The following is a 21,627-nucleotide window of genomic DNA, read 5'->3' as shown; positions in this document are numbered from 1 at the left end:
TATTCCTCTGCCGCCTTCCTTTGCTCGAAAGGTTTCTGTGCTCTAAAACTTTTTCCTGATTCACTAAACTCTTGTTCAGCCAGAAACCTCCAAAGTTAAACCATCTACAAAATTGAATTTTTAATACCTTTTGACAACATTCAGAAATAAATCCCAATGCAGACCTGACCCCTGCTGTTATGCTTTTTGATGACCTTAAGACAGAATATCAGAATGTATTAGTTGCTCAGTTGTCTGTGACTCTTTTTGACTCCATGGGCTGTAGCCCACCAGGCTCCCCTGTCCATGAAGTTCTCCGGGCAAGAATGCTGAAGTGAGTTGCCATTGCCTTCTCCCAGGGATTTTTCTAACCAAGGATTGAACCTAGGTCTCCTGCATTGCAGGCAGATTTTTTTTTTTTTTTTTTTAACCATCTGAGATATCAGGGAAGACCTAACAGAGAGGGAAAACCTAACAGACCTAACAGGGATGACAGAAACGCAATGAAATTAAAAAAAGAAATAAAAAAAGAAATCTGAAATGGAATAAAGTCTTCTGTCAGATCTCTAATCTCTAACAGAGCATTTAGAAAACTGTTGACCCAAAAGCATTATAAGACTCAAAATAAGTTGATATTTTTGTCAGTTAATACTACTCCTTGTCATTAAGCATCAGAAGAAGTATCTTTTTGAGGACACATGAAGATATTATAAGAAGAATAATCATTGGAAAAGCAATTGTTACACATATCTGAGCAGTAAAAAATGAGGAGCAAAGACTAATGAAGCTGCTTTAAGAGGAAAACAATTTCTGGATTTCTTCCTTTACTATCAAACATTTCAGGAGAATGTTCTCTAAATGCTAAAGCAAATCCTGTAGATTTGTATTGATACCAGCAACATAATATCTGTAAGCCCTCATGACCTCACAATCTATCCTTCATTGTCAATTTTGCAGGCTGTAGTTATTTCTAATAACTCGTGAGCTATTCTCTAATCTCAAATCATAACTGTTACCCTTAGATCCTGGGCTAAAGAACATTTTTTTTTTCCATTTTGACATCAGATCTATTAAAATAAGTAACGATCTACTATGCAAATAAAATTGTCAAATAAATGCTCTCCATGATGTCCTTAAAAAAAAAAATCAGGATTCTCCTTTTCATAGTCAGATTACAGTTAACTTGGACATTGACTTATATATACATTTGTGTCTAAAGCAAGACTAAATTCAAGATTGCCATGAAATGATAGATTCATTGTGACCAAAATTTCCATTAAGATTGTCAGAATCAGTAGGGGATGAATGTAACAAGTTTCAGATCAACCCACAAATTCTACCTAAGTTGAATAATACTTTTTAAAATTGGCAGCTAGTAAAGACTAAAATTAGTAATAGAAAAATCTAATAGAGAAACAATTAACCATGCAATGCACCAACCAGAGTGAACTCATTCCTGCTCTCAATAAACAAGGACATTGCTTTGCTAAGGACTTTAGAGCCACAAGCATGTGACTATCCTCTACTTCCCTGTGATATTCAGCCGAATGTCATTTTATCTTCACCACCTGAGGCCAAATATTCTAGTATTATAGAATCTGTGTTCTGTTTTGTTAGTCAACTGTTGGACTGAGATATTTAAAATTTGAATTTCCTAGGCAAGCAACAAAATACCTGAGTAACTATGCTATATATGTTTATTAAAGTGCTTTCCTATCCTTCACATGTCCATAGACACAAACATAAAGTGAGATTTTCCTAAAGGAAATGGCAACACACTCCAGTGTTCCTCCCTGGAGAATCCCATAGACAGGGGAGTAAAGAGTTAGACTTGACTGAGTGACTGAGGACAGACTTTCCTAATGGGTATCTACATTTGCCCAATAAAGAGATGAATAACTTTGGTTATGTGACAAAGATAAGATTAACTTCAAGTTTGATTACATCTAATCTGCTTATTGCTTTAGCTTAGAAGGGATTTTTCATTTCCAAATAAACATTAAAATTTAATTAAAAATAAGTGCATTAAATTTAACAATTTATCTTGAAGAATAAAAGCAGTTAGAACCAGACATGGAACAACAGACTGGTTCTAAATTGGGAAAGGAGTATGTCAAGGCTGTATATTGTGTCCCTGCTTATTTAACTTATATGCAGAGTACATCATGCCAAATTCCGGGCTGGATAAAGCACAAGCTGGAATCAAGGTTGGAGGGAGAAATATCAATAACCTCAGATATGCAGATGACATCACCCTTATGGCAGAAAGCAAAGAAGAACTAAAGAGCCTCTTGATGGAAGTGAAAGAAGAGAGTGAAAAAGCTGGCTTAAAACATAACATTCAAAAAACTAAGATCATGGCATCTGGTACCATTACTTCATGGCAAATAGATGTGGAAACAGTGGCTGACTTTATTTTTTTGGGCTCCAAAATCACTGCAGATGGTGATTGCAGCCATGAAATTAAAAGACACTGACTCATTGGAAGGAAAGTTATGACCAAGCTAGACAGCATATTAAAAAGCAGAGACATTACTTTGTCAACAAAGGTCCATCTAGTCAAGACTATGGTTTTTCCAGTGGTCATGTATGAATGTGAGAGTTGGATTGTGAAGAAAGCTGAGTGCTGAAGAATTGATACTTTTGAACTGTGATGTTGGAGAAGACTCTTGAGAACCCCATGGACAGCAGGGAGATTCAACCAGTCCATCCTACAGGAAATCACTCCTGAATATTCATTGGAAGGACTGATGCTGAAGCTGCAACCCCAATACTTTGGCCACCTGTTGTGAAGAGCTGACTCATTAGAAAAGACCCTGATGCTGAATAAGATTGAAGGCAAAAGGAGAAGGGGATGGCAGAGAATGAGACGGTTGGATGGCAACATCGACTTGGTGAGCATGAATTTGAGCAAACTATAGGAATTGGTAAAGGACAGGGAAGCCTGGCTGCTGCAGTCCATGGGGTTCCAAAGAGTCAAACACGAGTGAGTTACTGAATTGAACTGAATTTTAAAGAAATAAATTATTCACTTTTAAGACTGGCATTTATTTACATCTTCCTGGCTTTGTTTACTAAGAATCAATTAAGATGTTCTCTCAAACACACTACTGAAGGCAATAGGTGCCTACTTTTCTGAAATAGTCATGCTTCCATGGTCCTAAGTCATGTTAACAAATATTTTACTTAAAAGCTGAAATATTAATGGGGTGTTGTGATTTAACATTAGCTTTTCACCACTCCCTTCTGTGCAACTTTCTAATTATCATAGACAACCAGGATATATTTTGACATATATTTTCCCCAACTCAGAAAAAAGTGATCACTAGATAGTTTGATTCCACTCAAATAAAGGCCTCAATTTTAAATTTAAAGTAATACTTTTGGATGGCCTATTTCTGTTCTTGAGCCTCATTATATCATGGTTTACAGGAAGCATAGAGAGTGGGAAAAATCAAGCATGTCATGATTGACAAAGGTAGATGCTGAATGTTGGTAAGCTTATAGAAGTTCTCACCCATGGAGTTTGTGAGACCAAGAGTCATTGTTTAAAAATCAGAGGAGCCTAGAAACATATTAGCTTTTTTATGTTTTTAATTTTTTTTTAACTCATATTCTTGCTTTCATCTGATTTTCAATACTGTTAATAATTTCCAGAAAACATAAAAAATTATGATAATTAAATATCTGGAGGGTTGAGAATAGGATTTGTAGTCATAGGTTAATTGGGGAAACTCAGTTCCTGATTTGAGTTAGACTGAAAATTCTTATGGTAATCTTTTCCTAAATATTTATCTATATTCTAGTGTTTAAGTATGCAATCTTCAAATATTTAAATTCAATTTATTTCTTATTGTCCAATTAATTATTCCAACATAAAAATATTCTATGAAGTACAAAAAATGTGCCGTACATAGTATTTGAAACAGCCAACACTGTAATCCTGAAGTTTTTTCACGACTCTTCAGACCATGGTGTGAATTGAACTGTTCACTGAACCAGTCCAATTTCAGCTTGGGGTAAGAAGGACTATAACTGGAACTGAGAATTGAGCTGATATGTTCACAGATTTATTTAAGAATGTAGGTCATCTATATCAACATGACATGATGTTGTTGTGTTTTCCAGCAAACTTTTGTATGAAAAAGATAAAACAATGAATAACAACTATTCTTTAAGGAAATTCTTACACACAGACTTATCAGACATACTGGTCTACTGACTTGGAGAACTTGGCAACAATTTAACTACAGTAGACAACTCAAGACTCACTTGTGCACCTTAAGACTGACTTAAAGATAATCTTTTTATTGCATCTGTCAAATATATCTTAAACATTTTAAAAATATATATATCACAAACTTTCTCCAATCCTAGTAAGTTCTCCACTTTGAAAATTTAATTGTTACAGGCCCAATTTAAAAGTACTATAAATTTCCCACTTCTTTCTTCCCCTTCTTCCCCTTTTGAGATACTGTCAAAATGTCAAGATAGTGTGTCCTTTTAATGAAGTAAGTTCTAATAAATTTATTTTTTTATTAATAGTTCTTTTGATTATATTTCATATGAGTTCAACAGTTTTCATGTACAAAGACACCTGGAAAAAAAAAAAACAAGAAACAAGAAATGATGAAACATAAATTCTACTACTAACTTTTGTGTTCATTACCATTATGGATCTCAATATTCTCATTTCTAAGGTGAGAGTCAGTGCAGACCTTTTCTGTTTCTTTTCATTATATTTCAGTTCAGTTCAGTTCAGTTGCTCAGTCATGTATGACTCTTTGCGACCCCATGAATCGCAGCACACCAGGCCTCCTGTCCATCACCATCTCCTGGAGTTCACTCAGACTCACGTCCATCGAGTCAGTGATACCATCCAGCCAGCTCATCCTCTGTCGTCCTCTTCTCCTCCTACCCACAGTCCCTCCCAGCATCAGAGTCTTTTCCAATGAGTCAACTCTTTGCATGAGATGGCCAAAGTACTGGAGCTTCAGCTTTAGCATCATTCCTTCCAAAGAAATCCCAGGGTTGATCTCCTTCAGAATGGACTGGTTGGATCTCCTTGCAGTCCAAGGGACTCTCAAGAGTCTTCTCCAACACCATAGTTCAAAAGCATCAATTCTTCGGTGCTCAGCCTTCTTCACAGTCCAACTCTCACATCCATACATGACCACAGGAAAAAACATAGCCTTGTCTAGCCTAGTCTAGTCAGCAAAGTAGTGTCTCTGCTTTTCAATATGCTATCTAGGTTGGTCATAACCTTTCTTCCAAGGATTAAGTGTCTTTTAATTTCATGGCTGCAGTCACCATCTGCAGTGATTTTGGAGCCCAAAAAACTAAAGTCTAACACTGTTTCCACTGTTTCCCCATCTGTTTGTGTGAAGTGATGGGACTGGATGCCATGATCTTCGTTTTCTGAATGTTGAGCTTTAAGCCAACTTTTTTACTCTCCTCTTTCACTTTCATCAAGAGGCTTTTTAGCTCCTCTTCACTTTCTGCCATAAGGATGAGGTCATCTGCATATCTGAGGTTATTGATATTTCTCCCGGCAATCTGGATTCCAGCTTGTGTTTCTTCCAGTCCAGCGTGTCTCATGATGTAGTTAAATAACTTCTCATAGAAGTTAAATAAGCAGGGTGACACTATACAACCTTGATGTACTCCTTTTCCTATTTGGAACCAGTCTGTTGTTCCATGTTAAGTTCTAACTGTTGTTTCCTGACCTGCATACAGATTTCTCAAGAGGCAGGTCAGGTGGTCTGGTATTCCCATCTCTTTCAGAATTGTCCACAGTTTATTGTGATCCACACAATCAAAGGCTTTGGCATAGTCAATAAAGCAGAAATAGATATTTTTTCTGGAACTCTCTTGCTCTTTCCATGATCCAGCGGATGTTAGCAATTTGATCTCTGATTCCTCTGCCTTTTCTAAAACCAGCTTAAACATCAGGGAGTTCATGGTTCATGTATTGCTGAAGCCTGGCTTGGAGAATTTTGAGCATTATTTTACTAGCATGTGAGATGAGCGCATTTGTGTGGTAGTTTGAGCATTCTTTGGCATTGCCTTTCTTTGAAATTGGAATGAAAACTGACCTTTTCCAGTCCTGTGGCCACTGCTGCGTTTTCATATTTAAATTTGCTGGCACATTGAGTGCAGCACTTTCACAGCATCATCTTTCAGGATTTGAACTAGCTCAACTGGAATTCCATCACCTCCGCTAGCTTTGTTCGTAGTGATACGTTCTAAGGCCTACTTGACTTCACATTCCAAGATGTCTGGCTCTAGATTAGAAATTTATTAATAGGGACATGATCAGACACACAAAAAGATATAATGTGCTCAGTCATGTCCAACACTTTGGTCCCCATACAGTTTGGAACCTGTATCCCACTAGGTTCCTCTGCCCATGGAATTTTCCAGTTAGAATACTGGAGTCAGGTGCCATTTCCTTCACCACAGGATCTTTCCTACCCAGGGATCAAACTTGTGGCTTCTTTCTCCTGCATTATATATTTCACATATTTTATATATATTATATATATATATTCCATATATATCATGTGTGTATTACAGATTCAGTACACCTATTCTGATGTCTGATGCCTCAAATTACATTTCTGTTTCATATTTAAATTAGTCCTATTTTTGTGGCATTCTGTTTAGTATTTCTTAACAGTGGAAACAGTGTCAGACTTTTTTGGGGGGGGCTCCAAAATCACTGCAGATGGTGACTGCAGCCATGAAATTAAAAGACGCTTACTCCTCGGAAGAAAAGTTATGACCAACCTAGATAGAATATTCAAAAGCAGAGATATTACTTTGCCGACTAAGGTCCATCTAGTCAAGGCTACAGTTTTTCCAGTAGTCATGTATGGATGTGAGAGTTGGACTGTGAAGAAGGCGGAGCACCGAAGAATTGATGCTTTTGAACTGTGGTGTTGGAGAAGACTCTTGAGGGTCCCTTGGACTGCAAGGAGATCCAGCCAGTCCATTCTGAAGGAGATCAGCCCTGGGATTTCTTTGGAAGGAATGATGCTAAAGCTGAAGCTCCAGTACTTTGGCCACCTCATGCGAAGAGTTGACTCATTGGAAAAGACTATGATGCTGGGAGGGACTGGGGACCTTAGGTGAAGGGGACGACTAAGGATGAGCTGGCTGGATGGCATCACTGACTCGATGGACGTGAGTCTGAGTGAACTCCAGGAGATGGTGATGGACAGGGAGCCCTGGCGTGCTGTGATTCATGGGGTCACAAAGAGTCAGATACGACTGAGCGACTGAACTGAACTGAACTGAATTGAACCATGGTATTTACAGTATTTGTAATTCACTTTCTACATTCTTAATGTGAGTAAAACAGAAAACTCAGATAGTAAACAAACATACACAATTCATTTCCTTAACTTCTCCTTTCCCAAGGGAAAAACTTTTGCTTAAAAAAAAAATTAAACACTATAAAAACATAACAAAAATTGATCTCACCTACAGACAATAATGGATATTGTAACTTGCACTAAATTCTCCACAGTTAGATCATGTAAAATGCTTTGGGACTCCTAATGTCTTGATATTAGAAACTTCTCAGGAGTGCAAAATCTGTTTTGCTAGAAGCATTCCGTGAAAATGCCTTTTAAGTGTTTTTTCCCTATAGACTCAGACTTCATTATTCTTTTCTCCAGGCAGTAAGAAATTTGAACATGTACTTTTTATCACATTGAGGTTGGGAATAATTTTCTTGAATATGTAAATATTGGCAAAAAAGGTAACTATCCTATCTAAATTGTACTCACTTTGTAAATCAATCAACCAAATATGTAACATTTTTGTTCACTATGCAGATATAGTTATTATGAGTACTTTACTGGGAGAAAAATCAATAAATTTAAATAAGAATGTCTCTCAAACAGGTAACCCCCTGAGTTAGAAAGAATAGGAATATAAATAATTACAGTAGTTTTTAGAAAAAAATACAGTAATGAAACACCAACAGAATATAGCATTTTAAGATAAATGATAGTCAATTTGGAAATTAGGGATAGAAATTCCAGAACTGTGGATTAAACAGGTCAATGAGACTTCATAAGAAAGTGGTGGAAAGATTAAACAGAATTTGAATAGACAAAGGGAAGTGCAAGCAGGAGATAACAGCATACCCAGAACCACAGTTGTGGGCATGGAGAAAATAGCTTTGGAAGCAATGGATGACAATATAGGCAAAATAAGATATAAAATGTAACACTTTGATTTTTTTCCTTAGAGTAACATAGTAGCTTGGTTAAGTCCCCAAAATGGTATTTTTATACTGCTTAACATAGCTTTGTGTATACTTGCTTTAATATCAAGTGTTATTCTTATTACTAAAGGAATAAATACTTTCTATGAAAAGATCAAGTGATAAAGACACATATACAATAGAAGCATAGGTTCCTGCATCTCATCAACAAGAGTTAGCTACTCTTAACTCTTTGGAGTATGTTATATTACTAGGAGAGAGAATTTTTTTATACAGACTAGTTTATATGAGTGATTTGTTGCTTTTGTTAACATTAAATGTATTCTGAAATTACCTTTTCACCACATGTTCATATACATTGTTCCATTTTTTGCCTTTAAACACACACACATATATACTAAATGATATCACATTGTTCTGTATTTTCCCACATTAACAATATTTATAAACTTTTCCTTTGTCATCTTTACTCAGCTACAAGACAACTGTCAACATTTTAAAACAGTTGTGAAAGTTGTGTTTATCCAATATCTCAATAATATCAGTAATGCAACTCTGAGCATTTATCTTTGCATTATTTTGTAAATAGTTATATGAAATATATGTCTAGAAGTAGAAAAGCTTTTGGGATTTTGGGAGATTAGGATTGATGTATATATACTGTGTGTGTGTGCTAAGACACTTCAGTGATGTCCAACTCTTTGCGACCCCACGGACTGTAGCCTGCCATATTCCTCTGTCCATGGGATTCTCCAGGCAAGAATCCTGTAGTGGGTTGCAGTTCCCTCCTCCAGGATATATACACTACCATGTATAAAACAGGTAATTAATGGGAACCTGCTGTATAGCACAGGGAGCTCAACTCTTGTGTTTATATATATGTGTGTATATATATATATGTAAAGAACCCATCTGTCAATGCAGAAGACATAAGAGACACGGGTTTGATCCCTGTGTCAGGAAGATCCCCTGGAGGAGGGCATGGCAACCCACTCCAGTATTCTTGCCTGGAGAATCCAACAGACAGAGCAGTCTTTTGGGATAGCGTCCATAGGATCTCAAAGAGTCAGACATTACTGAAACAACTTAATATGCATGCACACACATATACATTTAATTTAAATTCAATTCCTGTAAACAACATATGAGACAACTTGTTTCATGTCTCTGAGGAATATGTTGTAGCATTATTGTCTTTAACATGTGCTGGTTAATTACTTGCTACTTTTTATTAGATGCTTATTATAGAAAAGAACCTATGTTAATTTTTGTAATATAAATTGATCCATAATACTCATAAAAGCTCTAAGATATGTTATCTTTCTTCAGATGAGGAAACTGAAGCACAGGGATAGTAGAAATTGCTAAGTCACACAAGTGGTACATGGCAGAACATGGATTCCAGCCCAATTTTTCTCTACAATCTTCCTTTTAACTATGATTCCAGTATGGTACTGGCATGCAACCTCAGTTTTAAGACAAATGAAAAGTATATAGCAAAATTAAATAATGAATCTAAGTTCATTCAGTAGATACAGAGCCAGAAATTTGCCTCTCCAGTAGTAATTGAATGAGTTAAAATATAATTTACTACAGTCTAATTTTTTAATGACTTATGGTATAAAAGTCAACACCATCTATCAAGACAATTTAAGAGAAACCTCACCAAAAAGTCATCAGTGATGCACAAATCTAAAAAGAATTTTTTTTCATTTTATTTTATTTATTTTTTAATATATATTTATTTTAATTGGAGGTTAATTACTTTACAATATTGTCTTGGTTTTGCCATACATCAACATTTTTAATGTTCAGTTACCTTTATAAAGCTAACATAAAACATTTCACAATGCTAGATATTTCTAAGTGCAGATATGCCAATTATGAATGCATTGAATTATATTCTTATGGTTTGGGTCTGTTCAGTTACCTCAATTATTCATAGTTCTATTTCTGTGATCACGTTTTGAGATGTGTGACACCAACATGTCACCACAGATTCATGCCCTAGGAAAATGTGCAAATGTGATTTTGAAAAATGCAAATAAGGATCTTTAATCCATGACCATCCATACAGGAAGCTTGATTGTGTCTCTTTAGGCACAGCTTTACTTGTTTTCCTGCAACATTAGACAATATTTAAGAAACTGAGAATTGGTACTTAGGCTTCTAAGGAAGTGAACATGCTAAAAAGCAGAAGGTGACATAAAAAAAAAATAGGGCTGAGAAATTTGCCTGTCAAATAAGCATATGGCTGTCTATCCACAAGATTTTCTGGTGTTGTTTTGGGATGCACCGTTATATCCTTAACATAGCTTTGTTTAATTGTGAACATTAGCTACATTTATTTCATACGCACACACATATACACATATATGTGTATACATGTATATAGGAAGAGAAAATCATATGTAGATAATATACTTTTGTATGTGTCTGAATTTTCGACATACTGATTCATTGAGTATGCATTCCTAGATACTATATTTTATAATAAATTTCAATAGTGATGCATGTGCCTATATATTTTTAGATAAACCCATATGGATATATAAAAATAGAAATTGTGAAGTAATCAGTATATTACAGATGCTTGAAAATGGAATGTTGGTCTTTCATTTCTTGAGATCATTTTGCTCTCTGTATGAAACTTACACATTTGTAGACACATGGCATGAGAATACTGAGAAAATTTAAAACTTAAAATAACATTGATTTCCTTGAGTCTCTAAGCAGTTTTATATGCTTTTAGCATTTATACAAAGAAAATCCATAAATTTAAAAATAGTATTAAATGTGGAAAATAAAAACACCAAAATATGAGGTTTTATGATTGCTAATATTCTTAGCAAGTATCTCACAGCAGGGTGTTGTAAAACAGTGAATATAAGCATTTGGGTCAAAACCTATAGGATAATTAGTAGCAAACACTGGTGGAAACAAGGGTTTGATGAGCTTCCTATATTCCTTATTTAGATATATTTTACATGAAATTTTATGTATTTCTGTATCAGAATCTTCCGTGAACTCATTCGAAATCACTCAGGTGATTTCTGACTTCTGTATAAAAGCAAAGGTATTCTTCATAAGTTAGAGAGATTATTGACTACTTTGCTCATTAGTCTAACCTAACAAACAAAAAACTGTAGTTAAGACTATTCTAATCTGGTATTGTTGGGCTGTGAAATTATGATAACTAAACTCATAGAGGCCTTTATTTTAATTATCTTTATGCATTTAGTTATTATCTCCATTTTAGACCGAGCATCCAATTATTTAATTGCTGTTGTTTAGTCACTAAATCGTATCTGACTCTTATTTCCTACTTCTTAAGGAAATATCTACTGTAAGGAGATAAGATTGAACCAGAGAAACAAATTACGTATTAATTATTTCAATCAGTTTCCCATCTCATAAGACCTATCTTATTATTCACTTTATATAGTCATTAGAGACACTACTAAGACCTGGTCACAGCAGATTCTTCCTTACTGCAGGAGATCTAGTAAATTTATCTATACCAGATCAATGGGGATTCCCCAGTGGCTCAATGGTAAAGAATTTGCCTGCAATGCAGGAGACATGTGTTCAGTCCCTGGGTCCAGAAGATCACCCCTGGGAAACCCCATAGACAGAAGAGCCAGGCAAGCTACAGACCATGGGGTGGCAAAGAGGTGGACACTATTGAAGCAACAGAGCGTGAATGATCAATAGACTTCTGGAGGCCTTTTGGGAGGCCTTTATATATATAAACATATATATATATATATATGTTTCTCCTTTATATCTTTCACCCAGTTTCAGTAATTATATTTGCTACACTAATTTTACAAATCTCTCTCTTAAGTTTTTTTGTCTGAACTACTTGTAATTCTGGATATTGCATCCCTTCATTCTAAAGATTTAATATATATTTTTCAGCTTTAATGTACACATTTTAATGTATATTTCATTACAGTCTGTTAAATATGACAACACATTTTTCAAAATCAGGAAATTTAGCGTTATTAAATGCTATGCCCTGATGTACACTCCATACTATACATTTGCCTAATGCGCTTAGTCCCTTCAGTCTTGTCTGACTCTTTGCAACTCCATGGACCATAGCTTGCCAGGCTCCTATGTTCACTGGGATTTTCCCTGCAAGAATATTGGAGTGGGTTGCCGTGTCTCCTTCAGGGGATCTTCCTGACCCAGGAGTTGAACCTGTGTCTCCTGCCTCTCTTGCACTGCAGGCAGATTCTTTACCGCTGAGCCACTGGGGAAGCTCCTAATCTGCCTAAGCAAATTTAAGCTTGTATCAATATTATAAACAATATAAACAGAGATCTGTTAAATTTAGAAGGATCTGAGTTTTTATCTATCAACTGTAGAAAAAAGCACAACATGAAAGTTGTGAATTGTTTTATTGGCAAAAATGAAGACTATAGCCTGAGAGACAGTGTCTCAGAAAATTCTGAGAGACTGCTCCCAAGAGTTAAGGGTAAGTTCAGCATTATATATGATTTTAATGAAGAGAGACCTTGCAGTCAAGCACACATTTTGACAAGGGCTGGTTGCTACTTTAACAAGAAGGTTGTTAATAGTCAGGAGGAGCAGATTCACCATTAATGAGTTAAGCGCTTTCTAGATATTAGAAAATGCTAGAATTGGGGCTCATAAAATCTTCTACATATATTTAACTGTCTGAAGTCCTGTTCTGTAAGTTTTTCTCAGATCACAGAGTGACTCATTCCTGATCTCCACTATGACCTCTTTTCAGGATGTGTTGAAGGCCAGTGACTGCAGTAGGTAGTGACTTAATCCTTTAGAGGCAGATGGCAAGTGTCGATTTTTAGCTGTCATATCCTGTTTATAAGGTCACAAGTTAGCATGTTTCATGTGTATATGTCTATGATAGCATATATATAAGTACAAGCTATAAGTGAAAGTCACTCAGTCGTGCCAGAGCAGAATATTGGAGCAGGTAGCTGTTTCCTTCTCCAGGAGATCTTGCCAACCCAGGGACTGAACCTAGATCTCCTGCATTGGAGACAGATTCTTTACCAGCGAAGCCACAACAGAAGTCCAAGAATGCTGGAGTGGGTAGCCTATCGCTTCTCCCGCGGATCTTTCTGACCCAAGAAACAAACTGGGTTCTCCTGCATTGTAGGCAGATTCTTTACCAACTGAGCTACCAGGGAAGCCATATATACATGTAATATATATATAAATATACATATAATATATAAAACTGTGTAAATATATATTATAAAGCCATATACGTGTGTGTGTGTATATATATATATGTTTGTGTATATAGTGTGGATGCCTTTGCCTGCCTCCATATGTGTTTTAAAGTGTTCACCTTTGAATCACAGATTTACTCATTGCAAATTCAGCAGCTAGTACAACAGTTTGCATAGGTTGCCCAAGGCTCAAATGCAGCAGCATAAAAGCATAGTGTAGAACAGGTTATATCTGCACATGCAGTGAGATTTGTTATAGAAGAGTGATCTCAAAATAAGATCTTCTGACTATTCCTCCACTGCAAAGAGAGAAGTTGTATCATTATTCTGGAACCTATTTGGGGAAGGAGAGGGCTATGTCTTTACTTTGTAAGTTAGTGAAGGCCTAAGTTAGTTGTTTATGGGGAGAAAATAATTTTTAAAGTGAATATATCATACCAGGTTCTAGATATTTATAAATGAATGCCTTACCTTTGAGAAAAGAAGAAAAAGTATGACAGCAGTGATAACTTCAGAGTTTCTATATCCAGGACCTCTGGGAATGGCAATGCCATTAGGAAAGTGACTAAGAGGCTTGTCTTGTTAAGGCATTTTTGGGAACACTCTCATTTTTACTAAGTTTGGAGGCTTTGTGGTCTGATAATATTTATAGGGGGAATTCCTTCTCCCTCTGCCTTGGAACAGTCTTTTGAGGAAACTGAGGTATAATTGAAATTTAAGCAAAAAGAATTACTAAACTTCTATAAAATTTAGAGGCCTAGATGACAAATACAACAGTAAGTTATTTTAATCAATATTCTCAGTTCTGTAAACATTGCTATAAATCAGCTAAAATGAATAATGTGGCAGTTTGTTATTAAAATTCATTTTTAAGCATATTAGTTGACCAAAAAAGAAACATGATGACTTCACATGGAAATAACAAGTTAATCTAAACTGTAACTCATTGAGTAAGCTCATTATTGATTCTTAGCTGCTGTAAGATAGCTCCCCTTCTGAGTGAAAAAAAAAAGTCTTTTTTAATAATAAACATACTAGAGTCTCTCATATCATTTCTAACTTTATATAATTATTTTTCTTCTTTTTAAGAAGCGATGAAAAACAAAAATGTAATTTTTTTTTGAAGCAGTCTTTAAGTGAGGAAAAAATATCCAAAGGTGAGAGAGTAAAGAAATAAATAAAAGAAAGATACTGGAATTTTCTTTAGAAGATAGGCAAATACAAAGAGAGACTTGATGCCCTAGAGATAAAGCAGGAGAAAATCTGGAGGTTTTGAAGCAAGCTGATATGCATAGTGTCTTAGGTGACCTGAGGCAGATGAGTTCAAAGATTGAAATAGGAAGGAGTTATCTGGATTAGTAGTATAGACAGAAAAGTTCCTGAAGAAGGAAAAATGAATAGGAGAGTACCAAGAGTAAACTAGGGGAAGGTAGGATAGGAATTGTATGTTTTTGTGTATACATCTGTGTGAATGTTTGCATGCTGAGTCGCTTCAGTTGTATCCAACTTTTTCTCGATCCTATGGGCTATATACCGTCAGGTTTCTCTGTCCATGAAATTCTCCAGACAAGAATACTGGAGTGGGTTGCTATGCCCTCCTCCAGGGGATCTTCCCAACACAGGGATCAAACTCATGTCTCCTGCATTGTAGGTGAATTCTTTACCTACTTAGCCACCTGGGAAACCCACATACGTGTGGGAGAGTGTAATTTGTATAGTGTTTATGATCTCTAGAGGTACCATAACAAACCACCACGAAGTATGTGTGTTTTAAAACAGCAGAAATTTGTTGCCTCACCATTTGGGAGGCTTAAGGTCTAAAATTAAGACATCAGCAAGGCCATGTTTTCTCTGAAACCTGTATGGAAAAACCATTCCTTTCCTCTTTATAGTTTCTGATGGCTTGCCTGTAATGCTTTGCATTCCTGGCTTGTATTTGCACAACTTCCATCTATGCCTCTCCCACTGCATAGCTTTCTCTCCTCATGTATCTGTTTCTCTTCCATTCTGATTATGACACCAGATATATTGGGCTAAAGATCCACCTTACTGCATTATGACTTAAAATTTACTTATTTATATTTCAGCATTTGTATTTCTTTTTTTTTTTTTTTACAAGCCAATTATCTTTAATGAATATCAATGCAAAAATACTCAATAAAACAGCAAATCAAATTCAACAATATATTAAAAAGGTCATACAATATGATCAAGTGGAATTTATTCCAGGATAAGTCAGAGAGAGAGACACACACACAAATATTGTATGATCTCACTTATACGCAAAATCTAAAACCAAACCCAGTGATACAGAGAACAGACTGTATTTGCCAGAAGCAAGGGTGGGGGATTGGGTATACCACATTTGAGATCTAGAGATTAAGGGAACATTTTTGGGAACATAACATTTTTGGGAACATAGTATAACCCATGGTATGTAGGAAAGAAGTATCCATTGATGAAGAGTCCCATGTTCTTCCAGATACCACCATCAAAGCATGCAAATGGTACTGTACTGATATTAGTTATTATATATATGGATTGGGGAACTATTTATCAATTATTATTGTAAGATGATCTAATACCAGTTTTTGGAGAAGGAAATGGCAACCCACTCCAGGGTTCTTGCTTGGAGAGTCCCAGGGATGGGGGAGCCTGGGGGGCTGCCATCTATGGGGTCAAGCAGAGTCAAATATGACTGAAGCGACTTAGCAGTAGCAGCAATACTAGTTATAGTAATTTTGTTCTATGAAGTATCTTAAATGCATTAGTATGCAAAGATATTCAACATGGTATGAGGTACAAAAAAAACAAATGTAAAACATTAAGTAAAATTATTAAATACACAATAGTCTTACTAATAAGAAAGATTTTATAGTCATTAAAATGTAAGCAAAATAGTTATCATAAAGATTATGTCTAATGTTACAAAGTGAAAAAAATAAAAATTGTGCACACAATATAATTGTACAGTTGTTATTCTGTCAACTAACTAGTATTAAACCCTGTGTGACCCTATGGACTACAGCACTCCAGGCTCCCCTGTCCTTCAATATATCCCAGAGTTTGCTCAAATTCATGTCCATTGATTCAGAGAAGATAACTAACCACCTCATTTTCTACCACCCCCTTGCCATTTTGCCTTCAATCTTCCCCAAGTTCACAGTCTTTTCCAATGAGTCGACTCTTTGCATCAGGTGGCCAAACTGTTGGAGCTTCAGCATCAGTCCTTCCAATGAATATTCAGGTTTGATTTCCTTTAGGATTGACTGGTTTGATCTCCTTGCAGTCCAAGGAACACTCAAGAGTCTTTCCAAGAACAGAAGCTCAAAAGTATCAATTCTTTGGCACTCAGACTTCTTTATGGTCCAACTCTCACATCCATACATGACTACTGGAAAAACATTAGTTTTAAGTATATGGACTTTTGTCTGTAAAATGAAATGTCTGTTTTTAATATGCTGCCTAGATTTGCCATAACTTTTCTTCCAAGGAGCAAATATCTTAATTTCAAGGCTGCAGTCACCATTCGCAGTGATTTTGGAGTCCAAGAAAATAAAACCTGTCACTGCTTCATTTTTTCCCCATGTATTTGCCATGAAGTGATGGGACTGGAAATCATGATCTTAGTTTTTTTAATGTTGAGTTTTAAGCCAGCTTTTATACTCTCCTTTTTCACCCTCATCAAGAGGCTCTTTAGATCCTTTTCAGTTTCTGCCATTAGAGTGGTATCATCTGCATATCTGAAGTTGTTATTTCTCCCTGCAATCTTGATTCCAGCTGGTGATTCATCCAGCCCCATATTTTGCATAATGTACTCTGCATATAAATTAAATAAGCAGGGTGACAGTATACAGCTTTATCTAACTCCTTTTCCAGTTCTGAACCAGTCTGTTGTTCCATGTCTGATTCTGTTTCTTCTTGACTTGTATGCAAGTTTCTCAGGAGACCAGTAAGGTCAAGACTTTACCTCATCTCTTTAAGAATTTTCCAGTTTGTTGTGATCATACAATCAAAAGCTTTCTTGTAATCAGTGAAGCAGAAATATATATACATATATATACATACATATACACACACACACACACACACACACACACATACACACCCCTCCGGAATTTCCTTGCTCTCTAGAGATCAAGTGGATATTGGCAACTTGATCTCTTGTTCTTCTGTGTTTTCTAAATCTAGCTTGTATATCTAAAAGTCCTCAGTTCATATACTGCTGAATCATAGCCTGAAGGATTTTGAGCATTACTTTGCTAGCTTGTTGGATGTGTACAATTCTACTGTAGCCAAACATTCTTTGGCATGACCCTTCTTTGGGACTGGAATGAAAAGTGATTTTTTCCAGTCCTGTGACCACTACTGAGTTTTCCAAATTTGCTGACAGACTGGGTGCAAAACATTAGCAGTACCATCTTATCAGGGTTTTGAATGACTCAGCTAGAATTCCATCACCTCCACTAGCTTTGTTTACAGTAATTCTTCCACTGACTTTACACTCCAGGATGTCTGGCTCTAAGTGAGTGATCACACCATCGTGGTTATCCCACTCAGTACGACCGTTTTTGTATAGTTCTTCTGCATGTTCTTGCCATCTCTTCTTAAACTCTTTGCTGTGGTTAGTCCTTATGGTTTCTGTCCTTTATCATTCCCATTCTTGCATGAAATGTTCCCTTGATATTTTCCTGAAGAGATATCTAGTCTTTCCTTTCCTATTGTTTTCTTTGCATTGTTCATTTAAGACACCCTTCTTATTTCTCCTTGCTATTCTCTGGAATCCTGCAATCAGTTGGGAATATGTTTCCCTTTCTCACTTGCCTTTCACTTCTTTTCTTTCCTCAGCTATTCAGAATGCCTCCACAGACGACCACTTTTCCTTGTTGCATTTCTTTCTCTTTGGGATTATTTCGGTCAGTCTCCTGAAAAATGTTATGAACCTTTGTCCATAGTTCTTCAGGCACTCTGTTTATCAGCTCTAATGCCTTTAAACTATTGGTCACTTCCACTGTATAATCATAAAGGATGTAATTTAGGTCATATCTGAATGGTATAATGGTTTTCCCTGCTTTCTTAAATTTAAGTCTGAATTTGCAATAAGGAGCTGATGATCAGAGACACAGTCAGCTCTAGGTATTTTTTTCCTTTTTTTTTCCTCTTTTTTTCTTTTCCATTAACTGGATACAGCTTCCCCATCTTTAGTTGCAAAGAATATATTCAATGTTATTTCAGTATCGATCATTTGGTGATGTCCATGTGTAGAGTCATCTCTTGTGGGAAATGAGTTTTTGCTATGTCCAGTATATTCTCTCTGCAAAACTCCATTAGCCTTTTCTCTGCTTTATTTTGTATTCCAAGGCCAAGTTTGTCTGTTATTCCAGGTATCGCTTGACTTCTTACTTTTTCTTCCCAATCCCCTGTGATGAAAAAGACATCTTTTCTTGCTGTTAGTGTTATTGAAAGGAATTTGTGTGGAGTCTGAGCACTTGTTGCTTAAAAGCCAATAAACAGGCCAAGTTGGTGGAAAGGAAAGTTTGTTTTATTTTAGATGCTGACAACTGAGGGTAGACGGTGGGTCAACTCTCCTGCTTCCCCCAAAGAGTAGGGAGTGAAAGCTTTTATACACAGAGTTTGGTGAGGGAGTTATATGCAGAAACACCACAGACATCTGTGACAGTCATCTTCAGATTGGTCATCAATTGTCTGACCAGCATCACCTTGATTGTTTTAGGTACAATTAATCTTCAGTTCCAGCCATTCATTCCCATTGCTGTGTGGTCAGCTCAGAATTGTGGCAGCTCATTTCTTGGGTACAGTCTGATCATCATGCAGTTAACTTCTCCACCTGATGTTTTGGAAGCTATAAGACAGCTCACAGGATATGACTCAGAATATCTATAGCCTTTGAGAAAGAAGTAAAAGTCCTTGACTATGCTTAATGACTACATCATTATTATTTAATCTCCTTTGACAGTTTTTCTTTGTTTTAGCATTTCTCACTTTTCTGGTTAAACTTAATTTTTTACTAGAGCTTTCCACAGGCAAAAGGCAAACAGAGATATGGTGAGAGGGCAAGAACCTTATAGTCCTGCTTCATTTCATTAGTTCTAGAAGGTCTTATAGATCATAGAAACAGTCAACTTCAGCTTCTTCAGCATTAGTTGTTGGGGCATAGACTTTGATTACTGTGATGTTGAATGGCTTGCCTTGGAAAGGAACTGATATCATCCTGTCATTTTTGTAGTTGAACCCAAGTAGTGTATTTCAGACTCTTGTTGACTATGAGGTTTACTCCATTTCTCGTAAGGAATTCTTGCCTACAGCTGTAAGATAAAATGGTCATCTGAATTAAATCCACCTATTCCCATTCATTTTAGTTCCTCAATTCCTCAGATGTTGAAGTTTAGTCTTGCCATCTACTGCTTGACCATATCCAATTTACCTTGATTAATGGAACTAACATTCCAGGTTCCTACACAATATTGTTTCTTACAGCATGGCACTTTATTTTCACCTCCAGACATATCCACAATTGAGGGTTGTTTCTTTTTTAGCATAGCCACTTCGTGCTTTCTGGAGCTATTAGTAATTGTCCTCTGCTCTTCCCCCAGTAATATATTGGACAGCTTCTGACATAGGGGCTCATTTTCTATTGCTATATATTTTTGCCTTGTTGTGCTGTTCAGGGGTTTTCATGTCAGGAATACTGGAGTGGTTTTCCATTCCCTTCTTTAAAGGACCGCGTTTTGTCAGAACTCTTCACTATGACCCATCTCAAAGCTTCATTGAGTTAAGCAAATCCCTTTGCCATGTCATCCATGAAGGGGAATCTTACAGTTAAAATGGAACAGTGAATGCAAAAACTAGGCTAAAATATTAGTACATGCTTTGGAGGGATATGAAGTACTTGATACATTTCAGTAATTTTTCTCCATTGTATTGATTTTTGGTGAAAAGTATAAGGTGTTGATAAGAGAGAAAATGTAAAATTTTGGTGGTTAAAATAAAAATTCATTTTGGTTTTAGGAGTGAATCCGTCAATCTTACCCACCTTGATTTTCAAAAGATTAGATTGAATCTATGTTGCAGGTCATCTTTTTTACAACTTTGATGAAGACTTGTCACTTAGCATGGAACAAAAAGTTGATTATAGGCACTATGCTTGAATAGGGTGAAGGTGTTTATTTAATGACAGTCACCTGGAACATTTCAGAAAATTAATACTTTTTAAATGAAAAACTTTCAGGAGCAATTATGACCAAATATGTCTGATGTGATTTTCTCCCGAAGAATAAAGACAGTAAAGGATTGTATCCCCTTTTACATAATATATACTCTAGTGGTTCTGTCATTCTAATATGCAAGACATTACATCAAACTGGGATTACATGCATATACAGAGAACATGTTTTTCTATAACTGAAATAAACAAAAAAAAAATTCAAATCAAGCCTATATCAACCTACACCCTGCACATCTGGACATAATCTATTGAATTAAAAATTGTTAAAATATTCATGAACATAAAACAAATTAGTGCTAATAACAAAAGTGGCATCATTTGTCTCATTCTTATCTAGTATGCAAATTTGTTCCCCCAGGCACAACCGTTTTAATTCTCTAGATGTATCTTCAAGCACTTATTTCCATTTTTCTAAGTTATTTGCTTACATGCTTATTTCTTAATTTAGATTTTAGACATTAGTCATTGACTCCCTATTATGTATGATAATTAAGGGTATTGGCTCACTTTAATATCCTTTCCACACACACACACACACACACTTTTACCTTCTATATTACATGAGTTATGCCATGTGTGTGATAAGTCCCTTCGGTTGTGTCCAACTCTTGGAGAGCCTATGGACTGTAGCCTGCCACCTCCTCTGTCCATGGAATTTCCCAGGCAAGAATACTAGAGTGCATTGTCATTTCCTTCTCCAAGAGATCTTTCCAACCCAGTGAACAAACCCTTGTATCTTGTCTCCTACACTGGCAAGCAGGTTCTTTGTCACTAGCACCACCTGGAAAGCCTGAATTATGCCATATTTTTGGTAAACTGATAATCAATATTTATATTATTACAGCTATGTAAATAGCATTCTCTTCTCAGTTGAAGAGCATAATATGATAATCTTCTTATAAATTTCCCCACAAGTTTATAGCTTTAGCATTTTTAAA

This window comes from Capra hircus, chromosome 15 (genome assembly GCF_001704415.2).
Source record: "Capra hircus breed San Clemente chromosome 15, ASM170441v1, whole genome shotgun sequence".
NCBI classification, from domain to species: domain Eukaryota; kingdom Metazoa; phylum Chordata; class Mammalia; order Artiodactyla; family Bovidae; genus Capra; species Capra hircus.
The sequence above is the reverse complement of the archived record's forward strand: the minus strand, read 5'-3'. Positions refer to the sequence as shown.